The sequence below is a fragment of the Bubalus kerabau genome, chromosome 5 (genome assembly GCF_029407905.1).
Source record: "Bubalus kerabau isolate K-KA32 ecotype Philippines breed swamp buffalo chromosome 5, PCC_UOA_SB_1v2, whole genome shotgun sequence".
NCBI classification, from domain to species: Eukaryota; Metazoa; Chordata; class Mammalia; order Artiodactyla; family Bovidae; genus Bubalus; species Bubalus kerabau.
The window spans coordinates 46930051-46944479 of record NC_073628.1 but is presented as its reverse complement, the minus strand read 5'-3'; the positions used below and the strand labels follow the sequence as shown (position 1 = coordinate 46944479).

At 37.2% G+C, this 14429-nt stretch overlaps 1 protein-coding gene across 7 annotated transcripts in view; it reads right to left on the bottom strand.

Moving 5' to 3' along the window:
* The window catches only part of LOC129652703 (upstream-binding factor 1-like protein 1), a 99589-nt gene that overhangs the window by 6873 nt on the left and 78287 nt on the right, over positions 1-14429 (bottom strand). For 2 of the 7 annotated variants that reach the window (XM_055581602.1, XM_055581600.1), the window contains exons 1-3: positions 6946-7180; positions 3056-3190; positions 714-848 (exon numbers count right to left, since the gene is read on the bottom strand). The exons of 2 other annotated variants lie outside the window; for them this stretch is intronic. The gene's annotated coding sequence lies outside the window, so the exon portion shown is untranslated. Of the gene's footprint in view, positions 1-713; positions 849-3055; positions 3191-4025; positions 5596-6929; positions 7181-14429 lie in introns of those variants that run through there. 3 more of the 7 variants (XM_055581601.1, XM_055581604.1, XR_008714702.1) reach the window with 3 other exon arrangements.

Below are 14429 nucleotides of genomic sequence, written 5' to 3'. Positions count from 1 at the left end.
AAAACGTTCAGGTTCCAAACAGGGAAAGGACTACATGAAAGCTGTATTTTGTCACCCTGATTATTTACCTTCTATGCAGAATACATCATGAGGAACGCTGTGCTAGATGAAGCACAAGCTGGAACCAAGATTGCCGGGAGAAATATCAATAACCTCAGATACCCAGATGACACCACCCTTATGGCAGAAAGCAAAGAACTAAAGAGCCTCTTGATGAAAGTGAAAGAGGAGAGTAAAAAAGTTGGCTTAAACTCAACATTCAAAAAACAAAGATCATGGCATCTGGTCCCATCACTTCATGGCAAATAGATGGGGAAACAGTGACAGACTTTATTTTTCTAGGCTCCGAAATCACTGCCGATGGTGACCGCAGCCATGAAATTAAAAGACGCTTACTCCTTGGAAGAAAAGTAATGATTAACCTAGACAGCATATTAAAAAGTAGAGACACTACTTTGCCAACAAAGGTCCGTCTAGTCAGAGTGATGGTTTTTCCAGTTCGTAGAATCACTCATGTTCATTCACAAATTCCAATGATTTGAAGGTAAGTCTATAGTTTCAGAGTGAATTCTAAGTAATAACATAATTCTTATGAACTAGATTTTTCATTTGCTTAAGAAATTCTTAAGCCTGTGACTGCTAAATTAAAATTATTCTTTTTAATTTTTGAGGGGAAGATATATGAATCCATCTACTCAGAACCATTTACTCACCAGAAAGTTGTAGATTTGGTCTCCTCAATGCTGGTATGAAAATCAGTCCCATCCAGCCAGGAGTTCTGTGTTCTCTGGATGGGTCAGCAGCTGTAACTTTCAGAGCTGTCCACGGTCCAGACACTCAGAACAACTCTGAACAGGAGAAACAGTGCATCTGAGATCCCACTATCAGGACCCTTGAGGCCCCTTCCTGATTAGATTACCACAGTCCCCTTGGATAAACCCAATCAACACTGTTGCTCCTGCTGCTGCTAAGTCACTCAGTCCTGTCCGACTCTGTGTGACCCCATAGTCGGCAGCCCACCAGGTTCCCCTGTCCCTGGAATTCTCCAAGCAAGAACACTGGAGTCGGTTGCCATTTCCTTCTCCAGTGCATGAAAGTGAAAAGTGAAAGTGAAGTTGCTCAGTCATGTCCTACTCCTAGCGGCCCCATGGACTGCAGCCTACCAGGCTCCTCCATCCATGGGATTTGCCAGGCAAGAGTGCTGGAGTGGGGTGCCATTGCCTTCTCCGCCAATCAACTCTAACCTCACTAAATCTCTCTCTAATCTCTATATGTTAATAGAATCCACAACTGAAGTCCCAGTCCTCATCACTGATTTTATATTCAACACCCATTCCTCTCTGATTTCAAGGATCTTGCATTCTTAAATTCCCTCCATATTTGATTTTAGTTTACTAAGACATTTGAATATGTATCCTTCCATGTTTTGATAATTTCTGCCCTTTATTCACAAGCTCTAGGATTTAACAACGTATCAAATTTACAGTGGTCATTAAAACCCCTTCAGTTCAATCCAAATTTATCTATTCTATATATTTTATCTATAGAATAGATATTATTGTATACTAGATATTATTGTATAATTATTGTAGATTAGTTTGGGAATTTGAGAAAAAGAGGCTCCAAATTCTGGCATCCAAGATTGATCTAATTCTGATTTTAGAGTGATTAAACAGGAACATTGCATTTTTAAAAGATACAGTTGTTTGTTGAGAACAATTTGATTCACCCAACATGGTCAAAAGTATATCTAGCTTGAAATGCCTAGTTATTAGACCAATAACAGATTTCATAACGGTCTTGAAATTGATTTCTTCTATTTCCTAAATTATATATAAATATACTTTGAAACTAGTACTTGTGAAACATGTAAGAGTAAGATATAATTTGGAAAACCTAAATCAGTGACATATTTTGATACATAGCTTCAAAAAACGGGAAATAACTGGCATCATTGTGGGTATATACTTTTACTTATGGATGTGCACAGGCAAAGCTGAAATCATATATCCAAATATACACTGGATTGCTAAACTTTTTGGAGGATTCATGGTAGTTAGTAGATGGGATTTGCTAAAAATAAATGTTTCATCTCTATACATATAATTCATAGATTTTGATGAACTGCTTTTGAAAAAGCACAGTGATTTTTATTACATACATGACATTCACATAAACAATTTGCAGAGGTCAGTAGTTCTAATTAGTTTTAATATAATATTTTATCATCATGAAAATTAAGGGAATCAATAAATGGTGCATAGTTTATAACACAAAATTAAGATTAAATATTAGCAGATTCACTATTAGAGAAAATAAAAAACTTCTAAAACGTTCAGGTTCCAAACAGGGAAAGGACTACATGAAAGCTGTATTTTGTCACCCTGATTATTTACCTTCTATGCAGAATACATCATGAGGAACGCTGTGCTAGATGAAGCACAAGCTGGAACCAAGATTGCCGGGAGAAATATCAATAACCTCAGATACCCAGATGACACACCCTTATGGCAGAAAGCAAAGAACTAAAGAGCCTCTTGATGAAAGTGAAAGAGGAGAGTAAAAAAGTTGGCTTAAACTCAACATTCAAAAAACAAAGATCATGGCATCTGGTCCCATCACTTCATGGCAAATAGATGGGGAAACAGTGACAGACTTTATTTTTCTAGGCTCCGAAATCACTGCCGAAAGTGACTGCAGCCATGAAATTAAGACGCTTACTCCTTGGAAGAAAAGTTACGACCAACCTAGACAGCATATTAAAAAGTAGAGACACTACTTTGCCAACAAAGGTCCGTCTAGTCAGAGTGATGGTTTTTCCAGTTCGTAGATCACTCATGTTCGTAGAATCACTCATGTTCATTCACAAATTCCAATGATTTGAAGGTAAGTCTATAGTTTCAGAGTGAATTCTAAGTAATAACATAATTCTTATGAACTAGATTTTTCATTTGCTTAAGAAATTCTTAAGCCTGTGACTGCTAAATTAAAATTATTCTTTTTAATTTTTGAGGGGAAGACAAATGAATCCATCTACTCAGAACCATTTACTCACCAGAAAGTTGTAGATTTGGTCTCCTCAATGCTGGTATGAAAATCAGTCCCATCCAGTCAGGAGTTCTGTGTTCTCTGGATGGGTCAGCAGCTGTAACTTTCAGAGCTGTCCACGGTCCAGCCACTCAGAACAACTCTGAACAGAAGAAACAGTGCATCTGAAATCGACTATCAGGACCCTTGAGGCCCCTTCCTGATTAGGTTATCACAGTTCTCTTGGATAAACCCAATCAGCACTAACTGCACTAAATCTCTCTAATCTGTATATGTTAATAGAATCCACAACTGAAGTCCCAGTCCTCATCACTGATTTTATATTGAATATGCATTCCTCTCTGATTTTAAGGATCTTGTGTTCTCCTTAAATTCAATTTTTCTAGTAGTCATGTATGGATGTGAGAGTTAGACAGTGAAGAAAGCTGAGTGCCAAAGAATTGATGCTTTTGAGCTGTGGTGTAGGAGAAGACTCTTTAGAGTTCCTTTGATTGCAAGGAGATCCAACCAGCAAATGGACTTTAGGATGTTTTGTACATATGCATTCAAATCCTTAAAAAGTATATTTGTCCTTGACCCAGTAATTCTAACCTTGATAAAACTTCAAAGGAATTCATTGGACAAAACCTCACAAATCTGAAACTTTGCTTTAACTATTTCTTTCTCTACTGCATGTAATCTATGTACAAAGCAAGGAAAAAATATTGAGGTTTTTACTTTCCCCAGAAAAATCTGAGACCTCCTGAATTTAGGACAACATTCTTTCCTTCTGTTCATGAAGTAGTGAGTTAATGCACCCATTGTGCTAGTTACTCAGTTGTGTCCGACCCTCTGTGACCGCATGGACTGTAGCCACCAGGCTTCTTGGTCTATGGGATTCTCCAGGCAAGAATACTGGAGTGGGTTGCCATCCCTTCTCCAAAATGTGCCCCTTACCCTCTCCCAAATTATGTCCAAGTCCCAACAGCCAGTATCTCTGTAACTTTATTTTTAGAATAGAGTCTGTGCAGACATAATCGAGGCGAAGGTACCACGATGAGACCATCCAGGGTAGAGAGTGGACCCTAAATCTGCTGACCGGTGTCCTGATGAGAGAAAGCAGAGGGATGTTTTAGATGTACCAGAAAAGGTGTTGTAAGGAAGCAAAGATTCAAGTTCAATGTCATAACTTGAGGATTGCCAGGAGCCACCTGGCACTGGAAGAGATAAAGACAAATTATTTTAGAGACTTTGAAAAGAGTATGGCCCTGCCAACACTTTGATTTCCAGCCTCCAGATCTGTCAGAGAATACACTGGTTTTAAGCAACCCCCATGTGGGGTCGGGTGTTGTGGAAGCCCTAAAAAACTGATAAAAAAAAAAATAGTGACTTCCAGGGACAATGGCGGGAGAAGGCAATGGAAACCCACTCTAGTACTGTTGCCTGGAAAACCCCATGGATGGAGGAGCCTGGTAAGCTGCTATCCATGGGGTTGCTAAGAGTCAGACATGACTGAGTGACTTCCCTTTCACTTTTCAATGGAAACCCACTCCAATGTTCTTGCCTGGAGAACCCCAGGGACAGGGGAGCCTGGTGGGCTGTCATCTATGGGGTCCCAAAGAGTTGGACACAACTGAGTGACTTAACAGTAGCAAGGACAATGGGTAGGCCTTCATTTTCTCAACTTTGAGGTCCTTCACCACTTCTTCAGTTCAGTTCAGTCGCTCAATAGTTTCTGACTTCTTGTGACCCCATGGACTGCAGGATGCCAGGCTTCTCTGTCCTTCACTAGCTTTTGGAGCTCACTCAAATTCATGTCCATTGAGTCTGGGATGCCATCCAACCATCTCATCCTCTGTCATTCCCTTTTCATCCTGCCTTCAATCTTTCCTGGAGTCCGAGTCTTAACTAATGAGTGACTTCTTCACATCAGTTGCCCAAAGTATTGAAGCTTCAGTTACAGCACAAGTTCTTCCATTGAATATTCAGGATTGAGTTCCGTTAAGATTGACTGATTTCATCTCCTCTCAGTGCAAGCGACTCTCAAGAGTCTTCTCCAACACCACAGTTCAAAAGCACAAATTCTTCAGCACTCAGCTTTGTTTATGGCCCAACTCTCACAACTGTACTTGACTAGTGGGAAAACCATAGCTTTGACTAGATGGACCTTTGTTGGCAAAGTAATGTCTCTGCTTTTTAATATGCTGTCCAGGTTGGTCATAACTTTTCTTCCAAGGAGTTAGCGTCTTTTAATTTCATGGCTGCGGTCACCATCTGCAGTAATTTTGGAGCCCAAGAAAATAAAATTGGTCACTGTTTCCATTCTTTCCTTATATCTATGCCATGAAGTTTTGCGATCAGATACCATGATCTTCATTTTCTGAATGTTGAGTTGTAAGCCAGCTTTTTCACTCTCCTCTTTCACTTTCATCAAGTCTCTTTAGTCCTTCTTTACTTTCTGCCATAAGGGTGGTGTCCTCTGCATATCTGAGGTTAGTATATTTCTCCAGGCAATCCTGATTCTGGCTTGTGCTTCATCCAGCCTGGCATTTCACTGATGTACTCTGCCTATAAGTTAAACAAGCAGGGGGACAATATAAGGCCTTGACGTACTCCTTTCCCAATTTTGAACCAGTCTGTTCCATGTCCTTTCTAATTGTTGCCTCTTGAACTGCATGCAGGTTTCTCAGGAGGCAGGTCAGGTGTTCTGGTATTCCCATCCCCTTAAGAATTTTCCACTATTTGCCATGATCCACACAGTCAAAGGCTTTAGTGCAGTCAATGAAGCAGAAGTAGATATTTTTCTGGAATTATCTTGCCTTTTCTATGATCCAATGGATGTGGCAATTTGATCTCTTGTTTCTCTGCCTTTTACAAATTCAGCTTGAACCTCCGGATGTTCTCGGTTCATGAAGCCTGGTTTGGAGAATTTTGAGCATTACTTTGCTAGCCTGTCAGGTGAATGTAATTCGTGTGGTAGTTTGATCATTTTTGGCATTGCCTTTCTTTGGAATTGGAATGAAAACTTGTCTTTTCCAGTCCTTTGGCCACTGATGAGTTTTCCAAATTTGCTGGCATATTAAGACCACTTTAACAGCATCATCTTTTAGGATTTGAAATAGCTCAGCTGGAATTCCATCACCTCCACTAGCTTTATTTGCAGTGATGCTTCCTAAGGACCACTATACTAAGCACTCCAGGATGTCAGGCTCTAGGTGAGTGATCACACCATCATGGCTATTAGAGTCACTAAGATCTTTTTTGTATAGTTCTTCTCTGTATTCTTGCCAACTCCTCTTAATATCTTCTGCTTCTGTTAGGTCCATGCCATTTCTCTCCTTTATTGTGCCCATCTTTCCATGAAATGTTCCCTTGATAGCTCTAATTTCCTGAAGATTTCTATTTTTTCCTAATAGATTTCCCTCTATTTTTTTGCATCGATCACTTAGGAAACCTTTCTTATCTCTTCTTGTTATTCTTTGGAGCTCTGCATTCAGATGAATATATTATTCCTTTTTTTCCTTGCCTTTTCCATCTTTTTTCTCAGCTGTTTGACCATGTTCCTGTGGAACTATGGATGGAAGTTCATAACATTGTACAGGAGGCGGTGGTCAAAACCATCCCCAAGAAAACTATTTTTAGGCATTGGATTAGCTCTTGATATATGGATTAACCATTTTAGTATTCTCAGCAATATTCACTAATTTTACCCCCAGTTTATAAAGAGGATACTTGACACACTGTGGATAAAATATTACTGTCTAAAAATCACACATGGAACAAATGTTTGATGCAGGGCTTAAAAATAGATATTACTGGAAGACCAAAAAAAATTAGCTTTTCTATCCATGATTACCATTAAGGTTTTATTTTTAACTAAACATAGGAAAAATTCATTGTACCTGGATCAGAACTCACCTCAGTACTGTTACAGAAGACTTCTCTCTTATTCAGTAAGTAACTCTGTTAAATTCAGTTCAGGGTTTAGTTGCTTACTTCCTAGTTGCAAACACCTTCAAGTCTCCACAGTCCAGTCAATTCCGAAGGCAACTGCTCTGGGATCTGGAGAGGAATGAGCTTGGATCTTCGATGGATGCTTTATATATCCTCTGAAGACCGGGTCCACTTCCTCAAAGTAATAGGGTTATCAACCCTGCACAAAGGTGCAGTAGCACGAGATTAGATTTCTCAAGAATTGTAAACACATCTAGATGCCAAGGATTGAAGTCAAACCTTCCAAAATTTACTTAATCTAATTACCAAAATCCAATCTCAGGTAAAGAGTCACAGACTGAGTTCACACTTCCAATCCATGAAGTTTGGTTAATAAATGAACTCTTCCATTATAAATTTTGTATCTCCATTCATAGAAGTTTATTATAGTCCTAACTGAAGTGACCCACTAGTTTTGGTTACCTGTCTGAATTTGCCTGCATTACTTCCGGGATATTCCTTCAGGAAGAGGAGTTTTTCACATTCCGTCTTTTAACCCAGAACAGTCAAGCTCTCCAATAATAGCACTTACTACTCTTGCCTTCTGCTGTTTGATGGAAGTCCTCAACCCCTTCAGAACTAAAGTCTCTTCAATTTTATTCTTTTCATTCAATTTTCCATGAAATTCTTCCATCTAAGGCTTGTTTTGTTTACATACTATTGTTTTGCTCTGGCTATAACTACACACAGAACAGCAGATGGTGGTTATTCTCTAAGACTCTGTTCCTTTTAGTCATTCCCTGCATATCATCTCATACCCTTTCATTCTATTGTTCAATATATATCTATATTTGAAATACTGATGCTAGGTTGTGAAGTTAGGGATTAGTGCATAGTTGTACACTGCAGGATAGACTAAAACAATCATAGACAATCTGTGAAAGAAATGTGATACGGTCTATGAAGTTTGGACAACTATCTTTTAAGATTTTCTTTGTTTTGATCTGTTTGCATTCTATTCCTCAAAACATTTTCATATTTAATCAAAGATGTGTTATGGTGCTCCACTCAGAGAAAGATACTAGACGGGAAAATTTCTTCACTTATTTTTAATTTTTTTTGAAATATAAAGTTGACGTACAATATTGTATTAGTTTCAGGTGTATAGCAAAGTGAATTATATATATATATATATATATATATATGTATGTATATATATATATAATCTCACCTCCGTTTTCCATACTGTTCATGAGGTTCTTGAGGTGAGAACACTGAAGTGGTTTGCCATTCCCTTCTCCAGTGCAACACGTTTTGTCAGAACTCTCCACCATGACTCGTCCATCTTTGGTGGCCCTGCAGGTATGACTCATAGCTTCCTTGAGTTACACAAGCCTGTGATCCACGCAATCAGTGCAAGAAGGCAAAGTGCTTGTCCAAGGAGACCTTACAAATAGCTGGGGAAACAAGAGAAGCAAGCAATAGGGAAAGGGAAAGAGATACCCAACTGAATGCAGAGTTCCAGAGAATAGCAAGGAAAGGTAAGAAATGCAAAGGAATAGAGGAAAATGGGAAAGACTAGAGATCTCTTCAAGGAAACTGAGGATACAAAGGGAACACTTCTTGTCAAGATGGACACAATAAAGGACAGACATATCAAGGAGATAACAGAAGCAGAGAGATTAAGGAGCAGTGGCAAGAATACACAGAAGAACTATACTAAAAAGGTCTTAATGACCTGGATCACCACAATGGTGTGGTCACTCACCTAGAGTCAGACATCCTGAAGTGTGAAAAAAGTGGGCCTTAAGAGATATTACTAGGAACAAAGCTAGTGGAGGTGATGGAATTCAGGCTGAGCTATTTCAAATTGTTAAAGATGGTGAAAGTGCTGCACTCAATATGCCAGCAAATTTGGAAAATTTGTAGTGGTCATGGGACTGGAAATGGTCAGTTTTTCTTCCAGTCTGAAAAAAAGAAATGGCAAAGAATGTGCAGACTACTGTGCAACTGCGATCATTTCATATGCTAGCAAGATTATGCTAAAATCCTTCAATTAGGCTTCGGCAGTGTGTGAACAGAGAACTTCCAGATGTGCGAGCTTCATTTAGAAAAGGCTGAGGAATCAGAGATCCAATTGTCAACATCTGTTGGATCATAGGAAAACTAAGGAAATTAAAAAAAAAAAAAGAATTACATCTGCTTCATTGACTACTCTAAGACCTTTGACTATGTGAACCAAATAAAACTGTGGAAAATTCTTAAAGAGATGGGAATACCAGACTAACTTACCTGTTTTCTAAGAAGACTGTATGCAGGAAAAGAAGCAATATTTGTAACCAGACTTGGAACAAGAGAGTGATTCAAGGTTGGGAAATGAGGATGTCAAGGCTGTATATTGTCACCCTGCTTCTTTAACTTCTATGCAGAGTACATCATGCCAAATGCCAGGCTGAATGACTGACAAGTAGAGTCAAGATTGCTGGAAGAAATATCACAACCTCAGATACACAGATGATACCACTTTTACAGCAGGAAACAAAGAGGAACTTAAAAACTTCTTGATGAGGATGAAATAAGGGAGTGAAAAAGCTGGCTTAAAACTCATCATTGAAAAAACTAAATCCTTGCATCTGGTTCCATCTCTTCATGGCAAATAGATGGGGGAAAAGTGGAACCTGTGACAGATATTATTTTCTTGGGCTCCAAAACCTCTGCAGCCAATAACTATAGCCACAAAATTGGAAGCCACTTGCTCCTTGGAAGAAAAGCTATGACCAACCTAGACATCGTATTAAAAAGCAGACACATCACTTTGCCAACAAAGGTCCTTATAGTAAAAGCTATGATTTTTCCAGTAGTCATGTGAGTGTTGGATTATGAAGGAGGCTGAGTGCCAAAGAATTGGTGCTTTCAAGCTGTGATGCTGGAGAAGATGCTTGAGAGTTCCTTGGACAGCAAGGAGATCAAACCAGTCAATCCTGAAGAAATTCAACCCTTAATATTCATTGGAAGAACTGAAGCTGAAGCTGAAGCTCCAGTACTTTGGCCGCGTGATACAAAGGTCTTGCTCATTTGAAAAGACCTTGATGCAGGGAAAGATTGAAGGCAGAAGGGGGTGACAGGGGATGAAACATGAGTTTGAGCAAACTTCCGGAGATAGTGAAGGACAAGGAAGCCTGGCATGCTGCAGTTCAAAGGGTTGCAAAGAGTTGGACATGACTTATTTCCCAAGTAACAACAATAACTCTTTTTTAAGATTATTGTTTATATACAGCATTCTCAAGTATTCACTTGAGTTCCCTGTGCTATACAGTAGGTTCTTACTCATTATTTACTTCATATATAGTAATGTGTATGTCTCAATCTCAGACTCCTAATTAATCCCTCACCCCTTCTTAGCCCCAAGTTCAGTTCAGTTCAGTCACTCAGTCGTGTCTGACTCTTTGCAACCCCATGAATCACAGCAAACCAGGCCTCCCTGTCCATCACCAACTCCCGGAGTTCATTCAAACTAATGTCCGTCGAGTTGGTGATGCCATCCAGCCATCTCATCCTCTGCTGTCCCCTTCTCCTCCTGCCCCCAATCCCTCCCAGCATCAGAGTCTTTTCCAATGAGTCATTCTTTGCATGAGGTGGCCAAAGTACTGGAGTTTCAGCTTTAGCATCATTCTTTCCAAAGAACACCCAGGACTGATCTCCTTTAGGATGGACTGGTTGGATCTCCTTGCAGTCCAAGGGACTCTCAAGAGTCTTCTCCAACACCACAGTTCAAAAGCATCAATTCTTCGGTGCTCAGCCTTCTTCACAGTCCAACTCTCACATCCATACATGACCACAGGAAAAATCATAGCCTTGACTAGATGGACCTTTGTTGGCAAAGTAATGTCTCTGCTTTTGATTATGTTATCTAGGTTGGACATAACTTTCCTTCCAAGGAGTAAGCGTCTTTTAATTTCATGGCTGCAGTCACCATCTGCAATGATTTTGGAGCCCCCAAAAATAAAGTCTGACACTGTTTCCACTGTTTCCCCATCTATTTCCCATGAAGTGATGGGAATGAATATTACTCAGCTATTAAAAAGAATGCATTTGAATCAGTTCTAAAGAGGTGGATGAAACTGCAGCTTATTATACACAATGAAGTAAATCAGAAAGAATAACACCATATACATCGAATTTTGAAAGATGGGAACAATGACCCTATATGCGAGACAGCAAAAGAGACATAGATGTAAAGAACAGACTCTTGGACTCTGTGGGAGAAGGCGAGGGTGTGATGATTTGAGAGAATAGCATTGAAACATGTGTATTACCATATGTGAAACAGATCACCAGTCCAGGTTCGATACATGAGACAGGGCACTCAGGGCCTGTGCACTGGGATGACCCTGAGGGATGGGATGGGGAGGGAAGTAGGAGAGGGGTTCAAATGGGGACACATGTACACCCATGGCTGTTTCATGTCAATGCATGGCAAAAACCACTACAATATTGTAAATTAATTAGCCTCTAGTTAATATAAATTAATTAAAAAATAATAATATGGAAATGCTAACAATGATAATAACTGAAATCTTGGTATCTCAAATCACCTTATTTAAACTTGACTGATATCAGGGTCTTTTAATCTTTAATTTTATATTCTTCAGTGTGTGAAGTTTTTCTTCCCTGCTGATCCTGTTCTCAATTAGATGTATTGGTCTCAATATGTTAATAAACCAGTTATCTTACACACACAAACACACACAAAAAGACATATATCAGCCTAAATCATTAGTTTAAAAGTACCTTCATTTCTTTACAAGGAAGGAAAGACAGTCTGCTAAAAAAAAAAAAAAATGGTTCTGGGAGAACAGGACAGCTTCATGTGAAAACCTGAAACAGAACATCCTTTAATATCATTGTTTTTCTTCAGGCACTAAATGGTGTCCATAGCTCTTCAATCCCATAAACTGTAATACGGCAGGCTCCACTCTCCTTAAGAGTTTGCTATATCCCAGAGTTTGCTCAAATTCATGTCCACTGAGTTGGTGATGCTGTCTAACCACCATTTCAGCTGCTCTCTTGTCCTTTTCCCTTCAATCTTTTCAGCATCAACGTGTTTTCAAATAAGTTGGCTCTTTGCATCAGGTGACCAAAGTATTGTAGCTTTATCTTCAGCCTCAGTCCTTGAATGAATATTCAGGGTTTATTCCATTTGGATTGACTGGTTTAATAAACACGAACAAACTCAAATGGATTAAAGACCTAAAAGTAAGACCAGATATTATTAAACTCTTAGATGAAAACACAGGCAGAACTCTCCTTGCCATAAATCATAGCAATATATTTTGCCAGTCTTCTCCTTCAGTAAAGGAAATTAAAAAAAAAAAACAACACATGGAACCTAATTAAACTCACAAGGTTTTCCACAGCAAAGGAAACTGTAAACAAAACAAATAGAAAACCCACAGAATGGAAGAAAATATCTTAAAATGATGGGACCAACAAGGGGTTTGTCTTGAAAATTTTATAAAGAGCTCATGTAGTTCAATATTAAAAATAATAATTAAAAAATAGGCAGATGACTTAAATAGACATTTCTTCAAAGAAGACATACAAATGGCCAAGCAGTACATGAAATAATTCTCAACACCAAATAATTACAGGAGAAAAACAAATCACAACTACAATGAGATATAACCTCATACCAATCAAAATGGTGGTCATCAAATTTACTACTAGCAGGAAATTCTGGAGAGGATATGGAGAAAAGGGAACCTGTCTACACTGTTTACCTGGATGTACATTGGTAAGGCCACCATGAAGAACACTTAAAATTCCTTACGAAACTAAAAGTAGAGCTACCGTATGATCCAGCAATTCCATTCCTGGGCATGTATCCAAAGAAAAATGTGGTTCAAAAGAATACACAAACCCAAACATTCATTGACAAGTTGTTTACAGTTGTCAAGACCTGGAAGGAACCTAAATGTCCATGGACAGATGAATGGATAAAAAAGATGTAATGCATATATACAATAGGATATTATTCAACCACTAAGAAGAACCAAAAATGCCATTTGTAGAGACATGCATGGACCTTAAGACTGTCATACTGAGTAAAGTAAGGCAGAAAAAGAAAGATCAGCATCATATGATATTGGAATCTAAGAAAATGAAACAAATAAAGCTATTTACAAATAGATTTACAGATGTAGGAAAAGATAACTTACTAAAAAATATCTTAGGAGCTAGGAAGTGGGGAGGGATTAATTAGGAGATTGTGATTGACATATACACATTACTATAGATGAAATACACATTCCTATGAATACATATATATTTTATATATAATATATAAGTATATATTATAATAAATATATATAAATATATATAGTAAAGATATAAATAAATATGTATTTATAAATAAATATATAATAAAATACATATTATATATAATATTATATAAATTATATATTATATTATATAATGTATTATATATTATATAAATTATATATTATATTATATAATGTATTATATATTATATAAATTATATATTATATATAATTTATTATATAAGTTATATATTATATAAATATATATTATTATAAATATATAATATATATTTATTATATTATAAATATATAAATATATAAATCAATATATAATAAAATATATTATATAATATATAATAATTAAAATATGATATATAATATATTATATACAATATTATTATAAATATTAATAAATTATATTATATATAAATATATACTATATAATAAATATAATTTATATAATATATAATAATTAAATAATTAAATTTTTTAAAATTTTTTTAAAATTAAAAATAAATAAGAATATAAATTTCCCAGTCTAGTATCTTTCCTTGAGTAGAGCATTATGGCCCTCTTTGATAAACTGGAAAATGTTTTGAGGAATATAATGTAAGCACAGTCAAAATAAAGAATCTCTTAAGAGATAGTTGCCCAAACTTCACAGACAATATCATAGTTGTTTAATCGATTGTCTATGATTCTTTTAGTCTACCCTGTAGTATACAACTATGCCATAATCATTAATTTCACAACCTAGTATCAATATGTCAAATGTGCTTAAATATTGAATAATAGAATGATAAAGTATGAGATGACGTTCAGGGAATGACTAAAGGCCAGAGCCTAAGAGAATAACCACCAACAGCTGTTGTGTGAGCAGTGTGTGCAGTTATAGACAGAGTGAAAGCAATAGTGTATAATCAAAATCAAAACAGAACAACAAAAAAAGCAAATATCAAATCCTCAGAGGGAAGACTTTCATGGAAAACTGAATGAAAAGTATGAAATTTAAGAGAATTTTAGTTCTTAAGAGGTTGAGAACATCCATGAAACAGCAGAAGGCAAGAGTATTAAGTGGTATGATTGGGGAGCTTGATTGCTCCAGGTGAAAAATGGAATGTGAAGAACTCTTTCTGATAAAATATCAAG